This window comes from Trichosurus vulpecula, chromosome 1, assembly GCF_011100635.1.
Source record: "Trichosurus vulpecula isolate mTriVul1 chromosome 1, mTriVul1.pri, whole genome shotgun sequence".
NCBI lineage: Eukaryota > Metazoa > Chordata > Mammalia > Diprotodontia > Phalangeridae > Trichosurus > Trichosurus vulpecula.
In genome coordinates this window covers 417,522,035-417,548,135 of record NC_050573.1, presented here as the reverse complement: position 1 = coordinate 417,548,135, position 26,101 = coordinate 417,522,035, and the positions used below count along the sequence as shown (strand labels likewise).

General features: G+C 36.6%; 1 protein-coding gene across 2 annotated transcripts in view; it reads left to right on the top strand.

Moving 5' to 3' along the window:
* ARL15 (ADP ribosylation factor like GTPase 15) overlaps window positions 1-26,101 on the top strand; it is a 523,367-nt gene that overhangs the window by 80,255 nt on the left and 417,011 nt on the right. The gene's annotated exons all lie outside the window — the stretch shown is intronic.

The following is a 26,101-nucleotide window of genomic DNA, read 5'->3' as shown; positions in this document are numbered from 1 at the left end:
CTCAGGCACAGAGCTAGCCTTAGGCTCTGTGCTTCTTGACTCCCAAACCAACGCTGTTTCCTCTCATACTTGGAGGAAATGGGACTTGGGTGATTTGAAGCTAGACTGCAAGGAGAAATTGTTTGAAGCATTGACATTTCCCTGTATCTGGCAGTTCTTTTTCTTCTGTTGGAAAATGGGGATGATGATGGTTGTTAAGTCGGAACTTCTTGTCCTTTGTATACCTCACTGGTTAGAGTACAGTGTCCTAGAGGACCAGTCTTCCTGGGTCCTCTGATAATGTTTCATGTTCTTTCCGCTAAACCACACTGAACCACATGTGTTACCTTTGTTGTTGTTAAACATGGGCATAAGAGATGGGAGGGACATGTAAACTTTTTACCTCTAAATTAGAAACTTGTGACTTTTTTGGGATAACATTAAATTTCTGGTTTTAGATGATCAACTGTGAAGCAGAGAGGGCTTCTTATTACAAAAATAACTTTGAGGTAAATATTTTGTTCAAGATTTTCTTTCCATCTTTCCCCTACCCCAACACCCCATGTCTAGAGCTTCCATGGACTTACTAACTTGAGTGTGACTTTATTGGCTGAAGTATAATCCTATTAAATTTTTAGAATGCCAGCAGTCTATCTCCAGACTTTTTTTTTCAGATAATAGTACTTGATATAATGTGTTGCCTGTTAGAAAGATGCAGGTATGACAATGATTATGTAAGATTTCTGGGGGGAGGGTTAGGTTTTCTGATGTTCCAGGGAACCCTAAATTCAAATTCAGAATGCTACAAGAATTTACTAAGTACTTAGCATGGAGAGAACTTCATGTTAATTGTTCAGGAAGAGATGAAATTAAAATTAGGTCTCTGGATTTATAGATCTTATAAGTAAGAATCATAGTTTTAGAGTGGGCAGGGACCTACTGGGTTGTCATTTCAACCTCCTTATTTTGTTTTTTAAATTTAACCATTTTCCAATGGACAAAAATCTACTCACTGTCTTTTTCAGTTGACAAAATTACTTTTCCTTCTGCTCCCTTCCCCTGCCTCTGTTGAAAAAGAAAGAAAAAACCCTTGAAATGACTATGCATATTCAAATGGAGCATGTTCCTACATTGGCCATTTCCAAAAAATACAGGTCTCAGTTTGTACCTCATTTGTCAGGAAGTGTCAACCCTCCATTTTATAGATGAGGAAACTGAGCCTAAGTATAAATAAATATGTATCCATGCCTTAAGTGTTGTGTGTGTGGTGTGTGTGTGTGTGTGTGTGTGTCTGTATGTGTCTGTGTGTGTGTGTCTGTCTGTGTGTGTATGTATCTGTAAGCAAGAATGGGACAAATGGGATGTTGTCCTGCACTACTGATGTCTGGGATGATGGTTGGCTTCCTCCTCATCCTTCATAGACCTCAGGTATGGGTAACAGCACCTCAAGCTCATACTCCGAAACTCCCAGTATCATGGTACCTACTGCTCTCCAAGGGCCACGTATCCTAGGCCCTCTGGGAGATGGCCTTCTTCCCCCAGTCACTATGCCTATGGTGTAATTGCCTTATGGGCCAAAGTGCCCTTTAGCTGAACTTTTCCCAGACACAATTTGACTACTTAGGGCCCTGATGAAAAATTGAGTGTGAGAGAGTGGCAGTAGGATACTTCATTCAGGAGGGGGTTTTTCTCTTCCCTCCCCTCACCATCCCTGTCACTCTGGTAGGTGAGGAGTGATACAAGGGTTGGAGAGATGGTGAAGAAGGGTGGCAGGATGGGCTCTATAGGAGTGAGGGGTGAAGAGAGGAGAAGAAATAAAAGAATTTCTTAGCATCAAGGGAGAGGTAAAGGGCTGGGGTTTGTGTGTCAGATATTCCCAATTTAGGGATTCTTTTCATTTCAAAGTTCTAGTAGGTTGCTTATATATTTATATTTGGCTCAAATCTAGCTCTCATTCTAATTTCTTATTTATGTAATGTATACTTTAAGGTTTGTAAAGTGCTTTATATAGATTACTTCATTTTCTGTTAACACTGAAAACCAGGAAAGACTCTTTTCTTAACATAGAAACAATTAGTTGAAAAGAAGAGTCAATATTTTATGTAATTGGGAAAACTTAGACCTTTTTTCACTCAAAACAGGATTTAAGTGAGGTTGCTATTATTATTCAGCATAGTCTTATACACAGGCATCAAGCACATATAGTAAAGTCAAAGGACTTTAATGTTATTGAAAAAGGAAGTTTAAAATGTTACTTTTTGTGGATGGTGTGAGGATTTAGTTAAACAGCAGAATCATAGAATCATACACAGTGTCAGAATTGGAAAGGAGAACTCCAGAGGCCTCTGATCCACCCCCTTCACAAAATCTTCAAGTGTTCCTCCATCCTTCTTTGGAAGATCTCCAATAAGGGAGATCCACTACCTCCTGGGCCAGCTTTTTTCACTTTTGGGAAGCTCTAAGCTAACACCCATAACTTCTACTTTGGCCCTATGGGGACAAGACCATGTTCCATGTGGTAGTGGTTCAAATAGTTCATTATAACTGTTACCTCACAGAATCATGGAATATCAGATTTGGAAGGACCCTGAGACTGGTTATCCTCCAATTAAGAATGCATAGTCTCCCTCATCTTTCCAGGCACATAGTGTGTGCTCTGAATCTGGGACCTTATGATGTGGACAGTAACAACGATTCAGATTTATATAATATTTCACTTATATTTTTATTCCCAACAACCCTAAGATATAGATAGTATAGATAAAGGAAGGGGAGGCTTAGAAAAGTTGTGTGTTTTTCCCCCCAGGTAGTATGTGGTTGTGGTGAGACTTTAAGGTACCAATTCTTCTGACCCCAAGCCCATTTCTTTTCACTGCACCACACTCAGACATCGTTATAACAGTGCTTTGTTCTTGTATAGGACTTTGCAGTTTTCCAAAGGCTTTCATATGCATTATTTGATCCTTACAACAATATTATAAGGTATACAGGGAGGATATTATTGTTTTTACTTTTAAAAAACGTTTCCAGATGAGGAAATTGGAGCTTGGAGCCTTTGTGATTTGCTTGAGATCATATAGATATGTATCAGAGCTATGACTAGGAGTGAGTGAGGTTTTCTAGTTCTATGATCTTCCTGTTACATTATAAATATAAAAAGTTATCATGAGAAAGGGTCAGTTTCTTCACTTTTACTATACTGTTTAAAAAAATTAGCATTCTCAATGAGTAGAAGGAAGCCATGTTGAAATGTGTGTTACTTCAAAAATGTCCTACAACTTGGTAACCCTCAGGAGGAAAAACTGTCAGTGTTGTGAAAGATCTAAAGCAGTGAAATCTGATTCCAGGAGTTCATTCACTCAAATAGGAATTGTCTGAATAGAGAGCTCTTAGTCCAATTTTGAGTGTTACTCTGTATATAATTTTAAAGCTGGTCTAGTATGTGACAGTGACAATTTTAAATTAAATAAGTATTTTTGAGATTTAAAAAATATTAAAAATAAACGTAACTTGTTTAAACATTTAGTTCAGATTTTAGTGTTCTAGTTTGACTACATTAATAACAAATGATATTTTATAATGTACAGCAGTCATGCCAGTTGGCACAGACTTACAGTTTACATAAGATCTTAAGGAAAACAGACTATTTGCAGCTTCATTAAGAGTAGTAAATAAAATCATATGCCCCATTGTTTGATGTGAAGTATTTGCAATTCCAGAAAACTTAACATGAATGTATCAGGAACAATGGAAAGAATGCTGAATTGGAGTCAGGAGAGACCTGGGTTTGAATTACTCATCTGATACCTGTGTGGCCATGGGCTTAACTTGTCTGACTCTATTTCCCCATCTGTAAAATGAGAGTCATAATACTGTCATAACTATTTCAGAGGGTTGCTGTGAGGATCAAGTGAAATAAAGTTTGTAAAATACTTTTATAAACCACAGATTGCTGTATATATGCCAACTTATTTTTATTACAGAAGTTGTTCTTTAGAAATTAAGTGAGCGACTCAGGGCTTCCATTTACTCCTTATAAGATGCAGTTATACAAATACCATCTCAGATGACTGAAGTAGAAGAATATCATTCTTCAGAAAGTTCCAAAGAAGGAGTTGTAATCATGATTTGAGATAAGGCAATAATAAATTTGATGCTTAAAGGCATCACAGTTAGACATATCATTGTTAAATGTGCATGTACCCAAAGGAAAAACAAGTTGAATTGTAAAAAAAAAAAAAAAAGAAAAACCAAAAAGAAACCCTCAGAAAAGAAAAAAAAACCACTTTGATACAAACGCAGTAATAACAGGAGACTTTGGTACTTCTCTATCAGATCTGGATAAACACAATTGAAAGATAAGAAAAATGTATAGTTCAGTAGATTTTTTGAAAAAGTGGTTTGAAAAGATGGCAATTTCTGAATGGGAACATTAAAGAATTTGCTTTCAGGGATATTAAAGAACATATTTTTATATAAAAAAACCATCATTTGAGAAGACATAAAAATGTTAAAAGTCAGAAACAACAAATTCATCCTTTTTAAACCATATTGCAAAAAAAGTAAATGTGAATGAAAGATAACAGACATAAGTATTGACATCCTGAGTATTAACTGGATCAAAAGACAGATCATAGGAGCAATAAATCATTGTGTTAAACAGAATGAGAATAGTAAAACAATGTACAAGAATGTATGGGATGTAACTAAAACATACTTAAGGTCAAAATTCCTCTTTCTGAAAACATATCGACAAAATACGAAAAGTTTGATAAACAGAGTATACTTTTTAAAAATCCCCAGAAAACCAACAAATCAGCACTCCCAAAACAAGTACAAAAAAAGGAATTTTATAAGTTAAGGAACTAGATAAAAATCTTAAGACTATATAACAAAAGAGTTTTTTTTCTTTCTTTTTTTTTTAGAAAGACTAACAAAAGGAATAAATCACTACCTTGAGTTTAAAAGAAAAACAGAGAAGAAAATCAAATTACCAAAATTAAATTGAAAAAGTGATGTATAATTGAATGGGAAAGAAATAGAGAATTTTCAGAAACTATAATATATGCAATTATATGACAGCAAAACTGATAATTCAAAGGAAGTAGATGGTTAAATATAAAAAGGAAAAAACCCAACACCTAACAAAAAGAGAACTGGGGATTTTAAACAGTCCACTATCAGAAAAATTAGTTAAGATATAAATTAACTACAAGGAAAGAAAACTCTGATCCTGATGGATTTACAAGTGAAATCTGACAGATGTTCAAGGAATATTTTTACTTGCACTACAAAAATTATTTTCAAAAATAAAACAGCTTTCAAGTAACTCCTTTTATGAGGCTATGTGGTACTGGTACCCTAAATTGCGAGAAACAGAATTATAGACTAATGAATATTGATGAAAGCACTTTAAAATACAGTCTTAGCAAAAAGGTTAGAACTCATCTGTCTCTCCCTGTTTTCCTGCTTTCCTCATGATTTCCCTTCCCCCAGTGTAATTATTTATTATGATCAATTTGGATTCTTACCAGTGATGCAAGAAATAATTTCAAAATAATGAAAACAGTTAGCATAATTAACCACATAAATAACAAAAGCATGTAATCCTGTGGCCAGAGAACCTGTCATTCCTATATTTTATGCTGTTGTGGTCCAGGAAGCTTAAATCCCATTCTGTAACGCTAGTAAGAAGGTAATTATTTAGCCAGCTAGTAGTTAATTTCCTATATCTTATTTTCTCAGGTAAGGTTCTCACCTTAAACAGGCAATAATGATGAAAGTGCCACCTGTGTCCTTACATCTTTTTGTTTTCTGTCCAGGACTTCATAACTCTAGAAATCCTTTAGGAACAACAAAAAATTGCCTTTAAATTTTTGTCACTTTGACACTTCCCCATCTCCTGGATTCAGCCCTCCCTTGTAAAGAAGGAAGGAAGGAAGGAAGGAAAGGAAGGAAAGGACAGAAAGGAAGGAAGCTAGCTAGCTTTTATTAAGCACCTACCATTTGTGCCAGGCAGCAAAACAATTAAGCAAAAATATCCATTACAGAGACCACATTTGACAGTATATGCAACCCTAGTAGTTCTGTAGTTCTCTGCCATGAGGGGTAAAATTCTTTCATTATCTGATCTTCTGGACTTTGTTTTTTCATTTGCTCTGAGTTTAACTTCCTGTTAGTGATCCTTTCATTTACATCATTTACACTGTTGTAGTCACACACACACACACACACACACACACACACACACACACACACACATATATATACCTCTCTTGTTTCTCATTACTTTGTTCTGCATCATTTCATATAGATCTTCCCATATTTCTCTGAAATCCTCACGTTTTTCATTCCTTTCTGCATAATAATATGCCATTATATTTGCACATCATAGGTTTTTTACCATTCTCCAGTTAATGGGCTCCTTTTTGTTTTCCATTTCTTTGCTACCAGACAGTGGTTTATATTGGTTTATGTTGGCCTTCTGTTAATTTCTTTGACATCCTTAGGCTATTTTGCCAGTAGTAGGATCTAAGGATCAAAGGTATGGTTTAGTCATTTTTCTTCCATAATTCCAAGTTCCAGAACAGGTTGACCACTTCGCTGTTCTGCCAACAATGTGTCTGTCTTCTTATAGTCTTTCCAAACTAGTATTCTGTGTTTTTTGTTATATTTGCCAATTTGCAGGGTGTGAGGTGAAGTCTGAATTATTTTAATTTGCATTTCTTTTTGGATTTCTAGCATATTTTCAAATGATCATTTATCATTTGAGCTTTTCTTTGAAAACTGCTTATCTCCCTTGAATATTTATCTGTTGGGGAATGTGTCCCGGTGTTATATATTTGTATCAGTTTCCTATATATTTTGGTTATCAGACTTTTATTGGGGACATTTGATACAAATATTGTTCTCACTTATAATTTCATTTCTAGTTGTTTTTATCAATATTGTTAATACAAAAGCCTTTTAATTTTATGTAGTTGAAATTGTCTATGTTGTCTTTTATGATCTCCTCTATCTCTTGTTTCCAAGAGGTTTTTTCTAGGTTCCTTTTGGCAGTATGGATCACCACCACTGGATGGTTATCATCAAGTTTGACAGGTCTCAAGAGGCTCACTACGGCATCTCAAATGTACAGCCCAGGAAGGCAGCCCACCTACAGATTGTTCACATTGGGTCAAAGTTTGGCCTCTTCCATAACTCTCAGTGGAGATTCCCCTAGCACTACCACTCATCTCTACAGACCGTTCATATTGGGTCAAAGTATGCCTACTTTCATATCTCTCAGTAGAAATTCCCCTGGTACCACCACTTATCTCTACAGACTCTTCATATTGGGTCAAAGTATGCCTACTTTCATATCTCTCAGTAGAGATTCCCCTAGCACCACCACTTATCTCTACAGACTGTTCATATTGGGTCAAAGTATGCCTACTTTCATATCTCTCAGTAGAGATTCCCCTGGTACCACCACTTATCTCTACAGACTGTTCATATTGGGTCAAAGTATGCCTACTTTCATATCTCTCAGTGGAGATTCCCCTAGTACCACTACTTATCTCTACAGACTGTTCATATTGGGTCAAAGTTTGGCCTCTTCCATAACTCTCAGTGGCGATTCCCCTAGTACCACTACTTATCTCTACAGACTGTTCATATTGGGTCAAAGTATGCCTACTTTCATATCTTTCAGTGGAGGTTCCCCTAGTACCACTACTTATCTCTTCTTCGTAGGGCTATAACAAATACTGCCACCCTTGGCCTCTGTTATTCCACCTTAGCTTACCAGGAGACACAAGTAGGTGACTTCTGCTCAGATGGCCCAGGCCTTTCTTATGTGGGAAGAAGGTCCTATCTGTTATATATCTCAAAGACCTTTCCCTTCTTCTTTCTTTTCTTCTCTGTTCACATTATTCTCCCTTCCAACCTCCTGACCTTCATATCCCAGGGTGGTATTCCTCTTTGTTTCCTTATAGCCTTTTTGCTTCTTGTTTTCTCTCTAGCCTTTTCTTCTTAGAGAATATGTTATCTGCCTTGTTAAGCCATAGTAAGAGAAGTAGCATTTTATCCCCCTTACCTTCTCTTCTGATGGAGAAACAATTTTCACTTAGTGTCAACTTGCTTGTTAATTGCTTTTGGTAGGAACACAAACATGGCACTGTGTTGGCAAGTTACTTAATATCTTCAAAACCTGGCCAAATCTAAATACTGAGTTGTTATTTTTGGTCTTATATGTGAAGCTAAAAATCCATCGTACTTATTTGTATAAGCTTTTAGAACTTAATATAATAAGACCGTACCAATTTAGTATATTCAGTGATTATTGAATGTGACTTTTGGACGTTGTCAAAAAAAAAAAGGTTTGCTAAGCAGTTGAGTGGTCTAAATAGTTTGGAAAGGGAGATTTTAATCTGTGTATGGGAGCAAGCTATTTTCAAGCACTTTAGGAATACTCATCTTTAATTCATCTACCTATTAATTATTATTATTAATATATTATTAATATGCCTGTTAATTCTCTAGGTATTAATGTATGTATTTTTACTAAAGCAAGTAACTTATCTATTTGCTAAAACTTTGTTAGCCCATTTCTAGCTATTGATTGTATATCAGAGTAATAAGATCATATTTCTTTTCAAATATGTCTATTTTTTTTTGCCCAGCTAATTACCTTCCAATTTATTGGAAGTAGTGAGATTTAACATATATTCTTTAATGATTTTTCTCCCAATTAAATCAGACAAGAAAAAAAGTTACAAAAGTCTCATTTGAATCTGAGCACCTAGCTCTCAGGTTAAATACTGGCGATATATAATGTCATTCATCTCCCAATTATTTTCTAGACATTTGGGGCTTCAGTTAATCCACTAAAATTAATAAATGGTGATGCTATTCAGATTGAGTGTGAGTTCATAATTTTAGCTTTTAATTTAACTATTTGGATACTTTCTGAAAATAATTTTGGTTAAGATGCAGCTATTACTACTTTCATAGGCAGATTTACCTAGTGCATCTACCAAAATATTACTGTTAGCTGCATAGTACTCTTAGAATTTGCTCACAGCCTTTCTCAGAGGGAGAGAGGGTAGAGGTTATGAGGAAGGTAGGTAGCTATGAGGGTATTATTTCTGTCATGCATTTTAAAATTAATTGCAGTGTTCTAAATAAGACATACAAAAAAGTACCTGTCTCCCCAAATTGAAAATTGTTCTGTGAACAAGATTTATTAGGCCATGCTGTGTAAGTACTTTCTTTTTATAAGTACACTAATTGGAACTTAATGTTAATTAGGATGAAAAAATAGTAATATGTCTTGTTTTAAATGGATAGTAAAAGTACCATTTTAATGGCTACTCTTTTGTTCTTAGTCTGGTGTGTGGAATCAGGAGAACACAGATGGAAAAATGTTGATGGGAAAAATGTTGATGGGAGGGAACAGAGACATTGTGCACTTAGGGCCTTACAGAGTGCCCTTTCATTTAAAACTGCTCTTCAACTATTTGTGGGCAATGTAGTTATTCTACTCGATGAGAAATCGTGTTGCACAGTATTTATAATGGGAAGTCATGGCATTACCATGAATTTTTTAGGCTATTTCTTATTTTGACCTTTATTGTGTTTGAATTTATGACCTCTATACTGGTTTTCTAAAAAAATTTAATGTTAGGGTGTCGACAGAAAAGAAATTCCTTCCTATGCTACTAGGGAGTGGTGCAAAACACGTTATGTGGCTCCATAACTTTTTTTCCTGAACTTCCTTATAGATAAACAAAGAAGCTATGGGATCATGAGACAGATGGGTTGGGGGATTCTAATGTCATTGAAATGAAAAACTTGGCTCAATCCTTGTCATTTCTCTCCTTTCTTTTTCTTCCTCTGTTTTGTAAAGCCATTATCTCTTTGAGGTAAGGAGCCTGTGAAATTTGATATTTCATCAGCAGTTTTCAATCAGATTGGCTTCATTTTCTGGTATGGGTTGCAAATGGAAAATCTTTTTGGAGAGCAGTCTAAGGCAATATAGATAAGGATAGTAATAAAAAATAATCATGTCTTTTGATTCAGTAATCCAGTTATTGGAAATATGCCCCAACATTTTCATAGAAGGAAAAAAAGAAGAAGGCCTTCAAATATACTTGTAGGCAAATGTAATGGCAAAGAAATAGAAATATCTCAGGTGTCTAATAGGAGAATAGCTGATTCATGTATGTCATCTTTGTGTTCAATGCGATGCCATCACGCAATTCAAAATACTCAATTCAGATGTGATGAATATACATTTTGAAGGATTTTTATGAAGTAATACAAACTCTAGGGACAAGAGGAACATATATAGTGATTACCACTATGTAAAGAAAAACTTTATATACAGCTATAGAGAGGAATAGACAGAGACACAAAAGGGATGAATATGATCTTGTAGACATCTGGTATTTGGAATCCATTTAGAATATAGTTATGAACATGTAGTTTTGTTAAACTCACTTTTTTTTGTGGGGGGTGGGAAGGCAGAAGAGTTAGGTGGAAAGCAGATCTGTTTAGAGTTCTTTCATTGAAGAACTTCTGTCAAAACCTCTCAGCATCATCTCTGCAAGAACAGTCTTAGAGAGTTGCCTTGGGACTTTGAGAGGCTAACTTACACACAACTGAAGGTACAATTTAGACTTGTCTTTACTCTCCTCTCTCCTCCCCTCCCCTACTCTTTTTTCTTCTCCTCTTTTTCTCCTCCCCTCTCCCTTTTTTTTAAAAAAAAATAAATACATTACTTGATTGACTCTTGATGGACTCTATCCTGGCCAGCTCTCTATCTAGACCATTACACTCATTAATTATTAATTAAGAGAATATAAGTGGAAGCTTCATATGCCTAAGCTAGTCCTGTGCTAGTGCTTAACGCAATGCTTGGCACATAGTTGGTTCCTAATAAATGGTTATTGACTGACTGGGATAAAGTATAGACAAGATAATTTTTTCCAAAAACAAATTCTTAAAAGTCTCATAATTTTCAGGTTTAAAGAAATCTTAAAAGATCACTATACCTACCTCTCATTTTATAGATCATAAAGTTGAGGCCCAAAAGAGTTACCCACAGTCATATGTGTATAAGTAGTGATAGAACCAGTACCCCCTGTCTATACTCCCATGATTTTTGCTGTATATTGTGATGGCAGTGAGGACAGAAAGGAAGGTATGGGTGCTTGGAGATAGCCTTTATAGAACCTTATAGCTAATTAGATGTGATATGTAAAAGAGAAAAATAAGGTTGGCAGTTCATAGTAGGCACTTTGTTTTTTTTTTTGAAATTGGAGTTGATCTCGTGGCTTGAAATTGAGTTGAATCAGGATAGTCTTGAAATTTCATTCATTTCAAGAATGAAATCTGGCAGATCACCAATAAGGTAGAAGAGGGAAAAATATAGATGGTGTTTAAGAAGATTACACAGGGGAAACTTATTGATGAATTCCACTTTTAAAAGAACAAATGGTGGAATCCAGGATGTACAACTGAAGATGATAAGATTTAGAGCTGGAAGGAACCCTAGACATTATCTGGTCTAACCTCATCTTTTTTTTTTTTAATTTTTTTAAATTTAATATATTTAGTTTTCAGCATTGATTTTCACAAGAGTTTGAATTACAAATTTTCTCCCCATTTCTACCCCCCCCCACTCCAAGATGGCGTATATTCTGGTTGCCCTGTTCCCCAGTCAGCCCTTCCTTCTGTCACCACACTCCCTTCCCATCCCCTTTTCCCTTCCTTTCTTGTAGGGCAAGATAAATTTCTATACCCCATTGCCTGAGTATCTTATTTTCTAGTTGCATGCAAAAGTTTTTTTTTTTTTTTTTTGGAACATCTGTTTTTAAAACTTTGAGTTCCAAATTCTCTGCCCTCTTCCCTCCCCACCCACCCTCCCTAAGAAGGCAAGCAATTCAACATAGGCCACATGCATATCATTATGTATAACCCTTGCACAATACTTATGTTATGAAAGACTATATTTTGCTCCTTCCTAACCTATCCCTCTTTATCCAATTTTCTCCCTTGACCCTGTCCCCTTTCAAAAGTGTTTGTTTTTGATTACCTCCACCCCCATATGCCCTCGCTTCTATCATCCCCTCTTTTTTTATCTTCTTCCTCCTTTTTTCCTGTGGGGTAAGATACCCAATTGAGTATGTGTGGTATTCCCTCGTCAGGTCAAATCTGATGAGAGCAAGATTCACTCATTCCCCCCTCACCTGCCTTCTCTTCTCTTCCTACAGAACTGCTTTTTCTTGCCACTTTTGTGTGAGATAATGTACCCCATTCTATCTCTCCCTATCTCCCTCTCTCAATATATTCCTCTCTCATCCCTTAATTTTATTTTATTTCTTTTAGATATCTTCCCTTCATCTTCAACTCACCCTGTGCCCTCTGTCTCTGTCTCTCTGTCTCTCTGTCTCTCTCTCTCTATATATATGTATATATACACACACACATACATATATACATACATACACACTCACATATACATATATATTAACATATATATATATATATATATATATATATATATGCATATTCCCTTCAGCTACCCTAATACTGAGGTCTCATGAATCATACACATCATCTTTCCATGTAGGAATGTAAACAAAACAGTTGAACTTTAGTAAGTCCCTTGCAATTTCTTTTTCTTGTTCTTTTTCTTGATTACCTTTTCATGCTTCTCTTGATTCTTGTGTTTGAAAGTCAAATTTTCTATTCAGCTCAGGTCTTTTCACTGAGAAAGCTTGAAAGTCCTCTATTTTATTGAAAATCCATATTTTGCCTTGGAGCATGATACTCAGTTTTGCTGGGTAGTTGATTCTTGGTTTTAATCCTAGCTCCATTGATCTCCGGAATATCGTATTCCAAGCCCTTCGATCTCTTAATGTAGAAGCTGCCAGATCTTGGGTTATCCTGATTGTGTTTCCACAATACTCAAATTGTTTCTTTCTGGCTGCTCGCAGTATTTTCTCCTTGATCTGGGAGCTCTGGAATTTGGTGACAATATTCCTAGGAGATTTCTTTTTGGGATCTATTTGAGGAGGTGATTGATGCATTCTTTCAATTTCTATTTTACCCTCTGGCTCTAGAATATCAGGGCAGTTCTCCTTGATAATTTCTTGAAAGATGATCTCTAGGTTCTTTTTATGATCATGGCTTTCAGGTAGTCTAATAATTTTTAAATTATCTCTCCTGGATCTATTTTCCAGGTCAGTGGTTTTTCCAATGAGATATTTCACATTGTCTTCCATTTTTTCATTCCTTTGGTTCTGTTTTATAATATCTTGATTTCTCATCAAGTCACTAGCTTCCACTTGCTCCAATCTAATTTTTAAGGTAGTATTTTCTTCAGTGGTCCATTGGACCTCCTTTTCCATTTGGCTAATTCTGCCTTTCAAGGCATTCTTCTCCTCATTGGCTTTTTGGAGCTCTTTTGCCATTTGAGTTAGTCTATTTTTTAAGGTGTCGTTTTCTTCAGTATTTTTTTGGGTCTCCTTTAGCAAGTTGTTGACTTGTTTTTCATGGTTTTCTTACATCCTTCTCATTTCTCTTCCCAATTTTTCCTCTACTTCTCTAACTTGCTTTTCCAAATCCTTTTTGAGCTCTTCCATGGCCTGAGACCAGTTCATGTTTTTCTTGGAGGCTTTTGGTGTAGGCTCTTTGACTTTGTTGACTTCTTCTGGCTGTATGTTTTGGTCTTCTTTGTCACCAAAGAAAGATTCCAAAGTCTGAGACTGAATCTGGGTGCATTTTCGGTGCCTGGCCATGTTCCCAGCCAACTCACTTGACCCTTGAGTTTTTCAGTGGGGTATGACTGCTTGTAGAATAAAGAGAACTATGTTCCAAGCTTGGGGGGATGCGCCAGCTCTACCACACCAGCACTCCTCCTTCCCCAAGAACCCCCAACCCAGACTGGACTTAGATCTTCAGCAGGCTCTTCATTCCTGCTCTGATCTGCCCTTAATTCCTCCCACCAGGTAGGCCTGGGGCCAGAAGCAACTGCAGCTATAGTTCTCTAGCTGCCCCACCTCCGCTTCCTCTGGGGCAGTGGCTGAACCTCGAACTCCTTCCACTCCTGCAGCTTTTCCCACTAACCTTCTCTGTTGTCTTTGGTGTTTGTGGGTTGAGAAGTCTGATAACTGCTGCAGCTCACTGATTCAGGGTGCTAGGGCCCACTCCACCCGGCTCCTGGCCTGGTTGGTCTGCGCTGCCCACACTGGGCTCTGCTCCCCTCTGCTCTGCTCCCAGCTCTGTGTGCGAAAGACCTCACCCAGCAACCATCCAGACTGTCCTGGGCTGGAGCCCTGCTTCCCTCTGCTATTTTGTGGGTTCTGCAGTTCTAGAATTGGTTCAGAGCCATTTTTTATAGGTTTTTGGAGGGACTTGGCGGGGAGCTCACGCTAGTCCCTGCTTTCCAGCTGCCATCTTGGCTCTGCCCCCTACCTCATCTTTTGTAGAAGAAAAAGAAGTCGAATTTTTCTGACTGTCCTCTAATACGAGATCCAGTGTTCTGTTGCCATTAAACATAAATGAAAGTGATACTTTCTGGTACAAAACAGTATCAGGAAGACTTACATTCATTGTGAGATTTGCAGAAAATCCTAAGGACAAGAGGAAGGACTTGTAAAGTTAAGTTATGGTAAAGAATTCCACCATTAGTCACACTAATATTGTGTGAGTGGAACTGCGATTTGGGCCAACCATTCTGGAAAACACTTTGGAATTATTCAAAGAAAATGCCTAATGTGTCCATACATTTTGACTCAGAGATCCCAGTGCTAGGCAAGTTAATGAGAACAAGAAATTCCCCATACACACGTTTTTTGAGAGCACTTTTTGGGATTTGAAAGAATTATAAACAAAGTAGATAGGTATGGATTGGGTAATGGCTAAACAAACTGGTATGTAAATATAATGGAATATCACTACGTTGTAAGAAACAGTGAATGTGATGGATACAGAAAAGCATGGAAAACAATATACACGACTACAAAAGTGTAAGTGTTAAGAGTAATGGCAACAAAAGAATAGAAAACTGAATGCTGTGAAATTATAATGGCCAAAGAAATCTTAGAAGGCATTTCCCTCCATTTTTTGCAGTTGTGGAACACTGAGTGTAACATCAGACTTTTTAAAGGTTCTTGTAAGTTTTACCTAGCTACATTTCATTCCTTTTTTCTGCTATTGCTGTTTAAGGCTTGCTTTCTGATGTGGGAAGAATATGTTGGAAAATGTAAAGATAACAGTTGTAATTTTTTTTTTTTTAAAGAAACCTGAACATGGTGATAGTATTGATCCTTGTGGGAGATAGGATGATTAAATAGACAAGTTTTGCTTGTTTTCTCCGTCAGGGAGGATGATGTTCAAACTGGAATGGATGGACTAAAGTGGACAAAATGGCCATTTAGGAGTCAGTTTGGTAGAGTAGAAAGGGTGTTGAGTTAGAATCCTGGTCCTGACAGTTGTTGCCTGTTTCTTTGAGCCAGTCACTAACCTCTCTGAGCTTTGGTCTAAGTCATCTTGAAATGAGAGTGTTGGACTTGACCGTTAGGTATAGATCTATAACTCTATGAACTAAAAAAAGTTAACTATTAAGGGGAATAATTGAGGAGAAAAGGAAATACCTAGTTGCTATTAGTAATTCTAGGTCACCTAGCCCGGAAGAATTACATCTAAGGTTGCTGAGAAACTGGCAGATGTCCTTGTTTAACCATTACTGGTGATCTTTGAGTTATTGCAGAGATTATTCTATTTGGTCCCAAGGACCAAAGAGTTAGGATCAATTGATAGCAGTTATAGGGAGGAAAATTTTAGCTCAGCATAAAGAAATATTTCCTAACAGAAAAAAAATTTAGTGAGTGGCTGTTCCCTCCAATAACAATGTGCCATCATTCAAGCCTAAGAAGATAATTTGGTAAATGGTATTTATGAATTCCTAATGTTCAGGTTTATAGTTAGAGTCTTTTCTGAGCTCAGTTATGCTAGGCAGGTTATCAGAAAAAAAGACACTCTAGGCCTTTTCTCCAAGGATTTGTGCGACCTTTGTGCTCTGCTTGGTTTCAACTCCACAGCATCATGCCCTTCCCCAGGATAAGCTCATCACTTGACATCTCAACTTCATGGAGAGTGATGCAGTTTTGACAATCAACACCTTTTCAGTATGCTCAGTTATCTCTCCTCGATGATTGGAGGGTGGAGCATTGTTTTTGTTCAGTCATTTCAGTCATATCAGACTCTTTGTGACCCTACTTGGGCTTTTCTTGGCAAACATTCTGGTGTTTACCATTTCCTTCTCCAGCTTATTTTACAGTTGAGGAAACTAAGGCAAACAGACTTGTACAGGATCACACAGCTGGTAAGTGTCTGAGGCAGATTTGAACTCAGGAAAATGAGTCTTCCTTACCCTAGGTTTGGCACTTTGTCCACTGCGCCACCTAGCTGCCCATTTATTATTATTATTATTATTATTGTTTCAACAAATATTCCCAGACCCTTGGTAATCTCTGAGTCTGTGTATACCTTAGCTTGGAAAACTCTACCATAGAATTTGTAGTAGTGTGAGGTAGAGAATTTACATATTATACCGTTCGTAATATCATTTGGGTTAGGAAACATTGACATGAAAAAGTTTTCCATCTTTTTTGGAAATATTACAGATTTTTAATTTTGTAGCAACCTCACCACACCATCATTCGGTTCCAGCTTTTCCAGTCTTCTCCTTTCTTCCATTTCATGCCTTGTGTGGCCCCAATATAACAACCCAATTGATAGATCTACAACACAACACTCCGTCTTCCCTCTGGGTGCCTTTGCACTGGCTATCCCCTGTGTCTTCAATGCCCTTCCTCCTCACCTCTGCCTCTGACATCCTGGCTTCTTTTAAGATTCAGCTACAATAAGTCTCCTGTTTCTTCAGGAGACCTTGCTGGTCCTTCAGTCACTTGAGCATTTCTCTCCAAGGTTACCTTCCTTCTGCTGTACATGTATCTTTTAATATAACTGTTTATTTATAGAGGCAGTTAGGTGACACAGTGGATGGAGTGCAAAGCCTGAAGTCAAAAAGACTCTTCTTCCTGAGTTCAAATCTCATCTCAGACACATCCTAGCTATATGACCCTGAGTAAGTCCCTAATCCTATTTGCCTCATTTTCCTCATCTGTAAAATTCAACTGGAGAAGGAAATGGCAAACCACTCCAGTATCTTTGCTAAGAAAACCCCAAATGGGGTCATGAAGAGTCGGACATGACTGAAAATGACTGAACAATAAATTTGTTTATGTGTTGTCTTCTCCATTAGTATGTAAGCTCCTTGTGGGCAGGGACTGTTTTTATGTTCTTGACTTTCATTGCATGCTCACAGCACATAATAGTACACATATAAAGCACTTAATAAATGATCATTGATTGATCAAAAACCCTATTAATAGAATAAAAATATTGAAATCTATTTCACCTGAGGGTCAGAACTCTTCTTAAAATCAGCAATAATTCCAAATATATGTCTGAGTGCCAATTAAGACTATTTATTTTTTATCTACTGTAATAATGATAATTGAATGGCCTAGGTTGTTGCTTGTGTAGTGAACTGTTTATTTTATGTATTAAGTATATCATATCATTTATCTGATGCTTGGCACAGTGCCTGGCACATAGCAGGCAGTTAATAAATGTTTATTTGAATTGAATTATGTTAATAGCTACAGCAGCTTTGTAAATTAAGTGTCTTCTCATACATTTTGAACCCTAAATTTGGGAAGGTTGGTAATAATCATCACTTGAAGTTAGCTTCTCTGGAATTCAGTTGGCATGATTATTGTCAGCAAATAATTCCAATAATTCACTAAATCTCAAACAAGGGAAGTTTTGGTGCATCATGATGTGTGTCCTCATTTTGACTTATATTCTCTGTTTTACTGTCCAGTTTACTTTGGAAGAAACAGGCCTTTGCAAAAGTGGTGAATATATTTAAGGTGACTTTTAGGGCAGTAATAGGGAATTCCATTCTTTGATTGGGAAACTATTGAGGACTCAAGCAGAAGGAAGTAGGACTTTGAAAATCACAATTAATGATAAGCAAAATCTAGTTTTTAAACAGACAAGAATTTTAGCTTAAAGTGTTTTGATTCTTTTCTCCTAGATCCCTTAAGGAACAGAAACACTATTTTTAAGATGGGCATTGCAGCATCAGCATGCGCTGTAAGTTTGTAAAATGTAAACAAAAATTACAATTGTATGTTTGTATGATGTAAAACAATTTGTAAGCACTATATAGCACAGTGTGTATTTTCAGTAAATTGGTGTATAATAAAATTACTCTAATCTATTTTTTGAAAAAAGTTTTTCCAGTTTAATCCTAACTGTCTAAGGTAGTTGAACTTCGAGTTAGTAATATCAAGCAAGAATCACAAGGCACCTGATTTTACTTTGGTTACAACTTTTCCCCTTAAGTTTGGAAAAGTGCGCTACTTAGTGGCTATAGTTAGGTATTGCCACTGACTTTTAGACATTTCAAACTCAATGATTGTAGATAGGAAAGTAGAGACAATCCATTGGAAAAATGTTACATCCTCTGGGCTATGGTACTGAACTTTTAGATGTAAATTAAAAAGCAAGAAACACCGCTCAGACCAGTACTGTGATTGTACTTTATGCCATTTTAATGGATTAATAGATTTTCATAATTTTGTAGTTGGAAGGGACTATAAATGAAATGCAGTTCAACTTTCTAAGTTTGCAAATGAGAAAGCTGAGTTACAGTAAGTTTGTGATTCTTATTTAAAAATAATTCATTAATATTAAAAAATCTTTGTTATTTCCTAATGATTTCTTCTTCCTCTCCCCACATACTACCTTACAATGTAACTAATAAATATGGTTAAGCAAAACAAAGGCATTGCCCATGTCTGAAAATATATGTCTCCTTTCGCACCTATGTTCTAGCACTTATGTTTTGAGGAGTGGGAAGTTTGCTTCAGTGGGAGGCCTCCTGTAGTCTTCATTGGTCACTTCATTAATCAATGTTCTGAGGTATTTTAGTGTTGTTTTTCTTTTCATTATTGTGATCATCATGTAAATTGTTCTGATTCTGTGTATTTCACATCATCAACAGTTCATGCAAGTAATTCCAAAGTTTCTTGGAATTCCTTTTTCTTAATGTTGCAATAATATTGCATTATATGTACAACAACAAGAAACAGCAATGTATATACACCGTAGTTTGTTAGCAATTTTCCAATCAATAGGTACCTAACTTTGTGTCTCTTTATCGCTGCTGCAAACTTTTTTGTATAGATGGGACCTTTTCCTCTGTTTAGGACCTCCTTGGGTATATGCAGTGGTATGTTATCATTAGGTAAAAGGATACATAGAATACAGCCAACAACTCACCAAGCATTTATTAAGCGCCATCACACTGTGCTGAGTGTTGGTCTGGTGGTATGCAACTGGTTCAAAACAATGACTTATTTACTATAATTTCAAAATGTTTTTCAGAACAGTCAAATCAGCATGGAGCTCCAATAGCAGTACATAAGTGGTGCCCATAGCCCTTTCAACATTTATCTTTTTTATCTTGTGTTTAAATGATGTTCTTGAAGCAACAAAGCTAACTAGTGATAAAGGCCCAAAGTAGAACCTGGTATATTATCTTTTTTTAGTATAAGATACAGCTTTTCTAGTCCAGTGGCAAGACAGAAGTCTAGGCAATGGCCCAGGATGAAGTGGATGACCTATGTCTCTGGAAGAGAGAGTGAGGCTTACACCTTTGTGCAACTCTGCCTCACTTAAATCCAGTTCAAGACATCATCCGTGATGTCATTGGTACTCTTCGAAAATGAAGGATAAACAACAGCAATATAACTTTTCTACAAATTGTGTGCTTTTGCTTAGTGAATGAGTATTTTTATTACTGGAGTAATAGTACTCATTCATTTATCTTTTCTGGGCTAATTTTTAAGAATCTACCAATTTAAAATCTTTATAGTAAGTACAAAGTGCTTTGAAATTGCGGAAAATTATGAATTTAGAAAATGTCCAAGTATTTAAAAAGTAATTACTTTCCCAGCAATTTATGTTTATTAAAAAAAAACTATATATACATGTGTATGCACACATTTAATGCAACAGGTATTTAAGAATAAAGAAATAGGCATGATCTTAAAGAGGTATCATGTAAACATTTTCTATGTTAGTATGCAAACAGTCATGCATTAAGGAACTATTGATTATAAATGTAAATAGAACACAATTGGAAAAAAGTTGAAAGCAGTATCACATATTTGCTAAAATATTTCCACTATTAACAATCAGAAATTTCCAGTAACTAGACATTAGAATACTTTCTATAGATGCATTTTGTTTGCTTTCTTATCTAAATACCACTCATGATTTTTAGCCACAAAAGACTACTGTCATCCAAACTTTCTTACTTATCTACTTAAGATTTAATTAATTTGCCTGAAAAGTAGCCATTGGATCTCATTACTTTTTAGAAATTTTTTTTCACAGTTTAAAAATATTACCAATATTTTATCATGGATTTACCTGCCATGAATATTTCTTGGATTTTACTTGCTTCTTAAATATTTGCTTGCAATTTTATTTTTAATATGTATTTTGTAAAACATTGAATTTCAGAAAGTTTAGCTATTTGTAGTTTTTTTTTTTAATGTCAAAGAGTCTTTACTTTCGAGTGACTATCTTTGTATTAAATGGAATATGTTCTTCACAAACACTTGAATTCTCTCAACTGGTCCTGCTCCATCAAGGAAGGCTCAAAAGGTTCCTAAATGGCTCTATTAGCAATGCCATGCTAAGCTAACTCTTGTGTAGATGGGACCATTTTTACAGTGCCTGTTACTTTCTAGTGCTGCACTGATGCTTGTAATAGTGAAACTCTTGAGAAACTTAAATAGAACTGTATACAATTTTAACTCCTTTCTTTAAGAAATTTTATTCTGTGCTAAGACTACCTAGGAAGCAGAGGAAATTTCTATTTTTTAATAGCTAAAAGACACAGAAAAGCTATACTCAGAAGGAGTTAACATCAAATAAGAGAGAATAATTAAATCTTTGGATGCGCTTTCAGTCTGCATAAAAAAGTTAGATTCTCTAGTCTGCAAAAACATTTCAGTACCTTACTGAAAACAGTACTGAAAAAATTTCAAGTCTAGATAAAAATATAATTGCATTAATGACTAAAGCTTCTCATTCTCTAGTAACTGAACTTCCAGCCTATGGAGTGTGGGCTCATTTCTTATCCATTTAAATGGCAGTTTCCGTGGATTTCTAGATAGATAGCACCCACAAAGCTAATGGGTTTTCCTAGCATTACCTCCCTAGTCTTCTGGAAGTGGTGCTGGAGGATTTCCTTCTCGACTTCAGTGATGCAGCTGTCATGGACACCAAGGGCTGCAGCAGATTCCTTTGCCCTGGGCCTTTTCTCCACAGTTGGTACTGATACCTGCTTCAGTCTCCAGTTCTTTCATTTGGAGATTACAGAAACCTCCTCAGCGGCACACTTTTCAGTGCCCACAGCTGCTGCTTGATACTCTCCAAGCAACTGGTCGGACTTCTGGACCTCACCTGCCTCAGATGTTCTGTGATTATTAGACTATTTTAGTGGATTAGTGAAGGGATGGTTGGGTCGGATATCTGAAAATGAAAGAAAGATAGTTGTCTAGATTTTGATATGTCAGATTCAGTATCTTGCTCCTGGAGTCATGTGTTGATCCATGACTCCTGAAGGTTCTGGCAGGACCTGCAAAGCTGGAAAACTTTTGAAGCTAAGGACTGTCTCTAAGAGTGGAGAACCAATTGAGTTCAGAGAGACTCATCACTAGAGGTTTAATTTTTTGGAGGATGGAGGAAGACACAACAATCCATTTGATTAGGATATAAGCTTCTTTGGGGAGAGACCTTTTCCCCCCTATATTTTCCAAGCAACCATATATGACAGGCCCTTAATATTTGTTGAATTAATTCACATTGGATTGAATTAGATCAGTGTCAATGACATAAGGTGGGTATCATTGGAGGGATGAAAGCTTGAATCCTTGAAGTGTTGAAGTTACAAACTTGAAGAAATGAATAGATAATAGTGCTTAATTGAAGATTATTTTGAATAATTAGTATGCTTTAGAAGGTAAGAATATAAACTATATCTAAGTCATATTTGGTTGTTTTCTAAGGTTACCTGGATATAGTTTCACCTAAATTAATTTCTAGCACGTGATGTAAAAACATCAACAATTTAGACGTGTTTTCGTAAGACTAAAGTGATTTTCTGTAATACAACAGAAATTCCTAACTTATTAGTCCACCAGAGGGTGCATTCTACTCATCTGTAATGTGAAGAAATTAGTTATGTACTATTTGCAATTTGGCCGGGGTGGAGGAATTTCATAGAGCAGCAATTCTCAGATTTTTTGGTCTCAGGAATCCCTTATAGTCTTAAAAATTATTGAAGACCTCTCAAAGAGCTTTTGTTCATGTGAGTTATATCTTTTGATGTTCACAGTATTATAAATTAAAACATGTTAGTATTATTATGAAAATAGTTTTGACATCCTAGATCCCCTGAGTCCTGCAGGGGATGCTTGGACCATTTTCTGAGAAGTGGAGAATCTGAGAAATTCTTTTACTCATAGTTAGCTCTTGATTGTCCTTGATAGATTCTTTGTGTTATACCCTCCCTTATTTGAACAAAATTCTTCTCTTACCTTCTTAGTGGTGTACATAATTATTTTTTCCTTTGTGTAAGTAATTTAAATTTAATAAAATGGATGTTATCATTTCTGTTTACCTTTCGTTCGTACTGTACAGGTTGCAAAATTTTTTTCTCCCCTGTTAGCAAAAGCCTCAAGTACCTCAGATTCCAGGGCTGGTAGGAGCCAGATTGTTTTATAAGCTCAGAAAGAAACAGCTGAGAGACATTTTAGTTTAGGGTGGCTGTATCACATCTCCCTAAGAGGTAATGCTGTTCTTTTGTGAAGCGTGGAAGAATAAAGTAACAGGCAAGATGAGGGAGTGTTTGAGCTCCCTTGAATTAGGTCTCCTGGGTGGATGACTTCATTATGTTGTTGAAGTACGATGAATTGCCAGAACATGAGTCACATTTGAACATATATGTGTGTGCATATAAAATACACATACACACATGTACATATGTAGATAAAACCATATTTCATAGCCACATGAATATTTTTAATCACCCTCTTAAAATTTTCCAATTTACTTTTTTCTTGCTATTTGTGTAGCTAATCTAGAATTGACCACAATAATTTATTCATGTGTTTTTCAAGATGACATCACCATCTGATTTCTTTAGGTAGAAATCTGTATGACCTATTCTCTTTATTTTGATGAGATTTTTTAAAAACTATGCTTGACATTAGACTACATGAAATTTATGAACAGTTTTAATGAGAAAACTTATTTTAGTATGCTGTTTTGCTCCAGTGTATCACATATTGATAAAGGCAAGTGATACATTAAAAAATAAAATAATATTATTTATACTTTATAATTCATTTTTACACTTCAGTTACCAAACATCAATTCCCAAATAGGTACAGAAATTCAGTACTTGTTTATTGATCTGTAGCCCTCCCACCCCATTTTTAAATGAGGGGAGCATCTTAATGGCAGGGAGTATTTTTTTGCCTTCCTTGGTCCCCTGCATGCGGCACAGTGCCTATTTGGTGCTTCACGAATGCTTATTAACTTAACTTTCTGAGGGCAAACACTTTCCTAGCTAAATTTTGTGTCTGCACACAGATGCTTAAGAAATGTGTGAAGATTGTTGTGGTATGTTAAATAATGATCAATACAGTAATATTTTTTTGCAGTATTTTCTCCTTGATCTGGGAGCTCTGGAATTTGGCAACAATATTCCTAGGAGATTTCTTTTTGGGATCTTTTTGAGGAGGCAATTGGTGGATTCTTTCAATTTCTATTTTACCCTCTGGCTCTAGAATATCAGGGCAGTTCTCCTTGATAATTTCTTGAAAGATGATATCTAGGCTCTTTTTTTGATCATGGCTTTTAGGTAGTCCAATAATTTTTAAATTATCTCTCCTGGATCTATTTTCCAGGTCAGTGGTTTTTCCAATGAGATAGTTCGATTGTCTTCCATTTTTTCATTCCTTTGGTTCTGTTTTATAATATCTTGATTTCTCATAAAGTCAGTAGCTTCCTCTTGCTCCAATCTAATTTTTAAGGTAGTATTTTCTTCAGTGGTCTTTTGGACCTCCTTTTCCATTTGGCTAATTCTGCCTTTCAAGGCATTCTTCTCCTCATTGGCTTTTTGGAGCTCTTTTGCCATTTGAGTTAGTCTGTTTTTTAAGGTGTTTTCTTCAGTATTTTTTGGGGTCTCCTTTAGCAAGTCATTGACTTGTTTTTCATGGTTTTCTTACATCCTTCTCATTTCTCTTCCCAATTTTTCCTCTACTTCTCTAACTTGCTTTTCCAAATCCTTTTTGAGCTCTTCCATGGCCTGAGACCAGTTCATGTTTTTCTTGGAGGCTTTTGATGTAGGCTCTTTGACTTTGTTGACTTCTTCTGGCTGTACGTTTTGGTCTTCTTTGTCACCAAAGAAAGATTCCAAAGACTGAGACTGAATCTGGGTGCGTTTTCACTGCCTGGCCATGTTCCCAGCCAACTACTTGACCCTTGAGTTTTTTGTCCGGGTATGACTGCTTGTAGAGTAGAGAGTACTTTGTCAAAGCTTGAGGGGCTGCATTGTTGTTTTCAGAGCTATTTCTATACAGCAAGTTCTGTCACACCAGCGTTCCTTCTCCCCCAAGAACTGCCAACCTAGACCGGACTCAGATCTTAAGCAGGCTCTGCACTCCTGCTCTGATCTGCCAGTTAATTCCTACCACCAGGTGGGCCTGGGGCCAGAAGTAACTGCAGCTGTATTTCTGTAGCTGCATCACCTCTGCTGTCCCCAGGGTGGTGGCGAAACCACAAACTCCTTTCACTCTGTCCCCACAGTTTTTCCCACTAACCTTCTCTGTTGTCTTTGATGTTTGTGGGTTGAGAAGTCTGGTAACTGCCACAGCTCACTGATTCAGGGCGCTAGGGCCTGTTCCACCTGGCTCCCAGTCTGGTTGGTCTGGGTGCAGTCCATGCTGGGCTCTGCTCCACTCTGCTCTGCTCCCAGCTCCGTGCATGATAGACCTTACCCAGTGACCATCCATACTGTCCTGGGCTGGAGCCCTGCTTCCCTCTGCTATTTTGTGGGTTCTGCAGTTCTAGAGCCATTTTTTGTCAGTGTTTGGAGGGTCATGGCAAGAGCCCTAGGCAAGTCCCCTGCTTTGCAGCTGCCATCTTGACTCCGACCCCTACAATAATACTTTTTACAGATTGGCATATGAGATTTTTAAAGTCCCTCTTAAGATGTATTGATAACAGGTGCTAGAGGAAAAGAAAAAGGCAATGTTATCTTAGGGGGAATTTTTGAGGTTGTTGACTATGAAAGTCTAGTCTAAGGAAAGGCTTCTATTTCATCTGTTTCCTTGGTGCAGAATATTAAGGCTTAGCTCCCCTCTTACTTAGGTCTCTCTTACCCTGGGATCAAGAAATGAGTCTCGTAATACCTCAGAGCTGAATTATTTTAGATTTTTGGCAATGTCTGGAAAAATAACCAGAGATAACCAGAAGGTGGGACTAAACCTGGACTTTGATTTAAATTTATTTATTTAACACATTTAGTTTTCAGCATTGATTTTCACAACAGTTTGAATTACGAATTTTCTCCCCATTTCTACCCTCCCCCCCACTCCAAGATGGCACATATTCTGGTTGCCCTGTTCCCCAGTCAGCCCTCCCCTCTATCACCCCCCTCCCTACTCATCCCCTTTTCCCTTCCTTTCTTGTAGGGCAAGATAAATTTCTATACCCCATTGCCTGTGTATCTTATTTTTTTAGTTGCATGCAAAAACTTTTTTTTTTTGTTTTTGAACATCTGTTTTTAAAACTTTGAGTTCCAAATTCTCTCCCCTCTTCCCTTCCCACCCACCCTCCCTAAGAAGTCGAGCAATTCAACCTAGGCCACATGTGTATCATTATGTATAACCCTTCCACAATACTCATGTTGTGA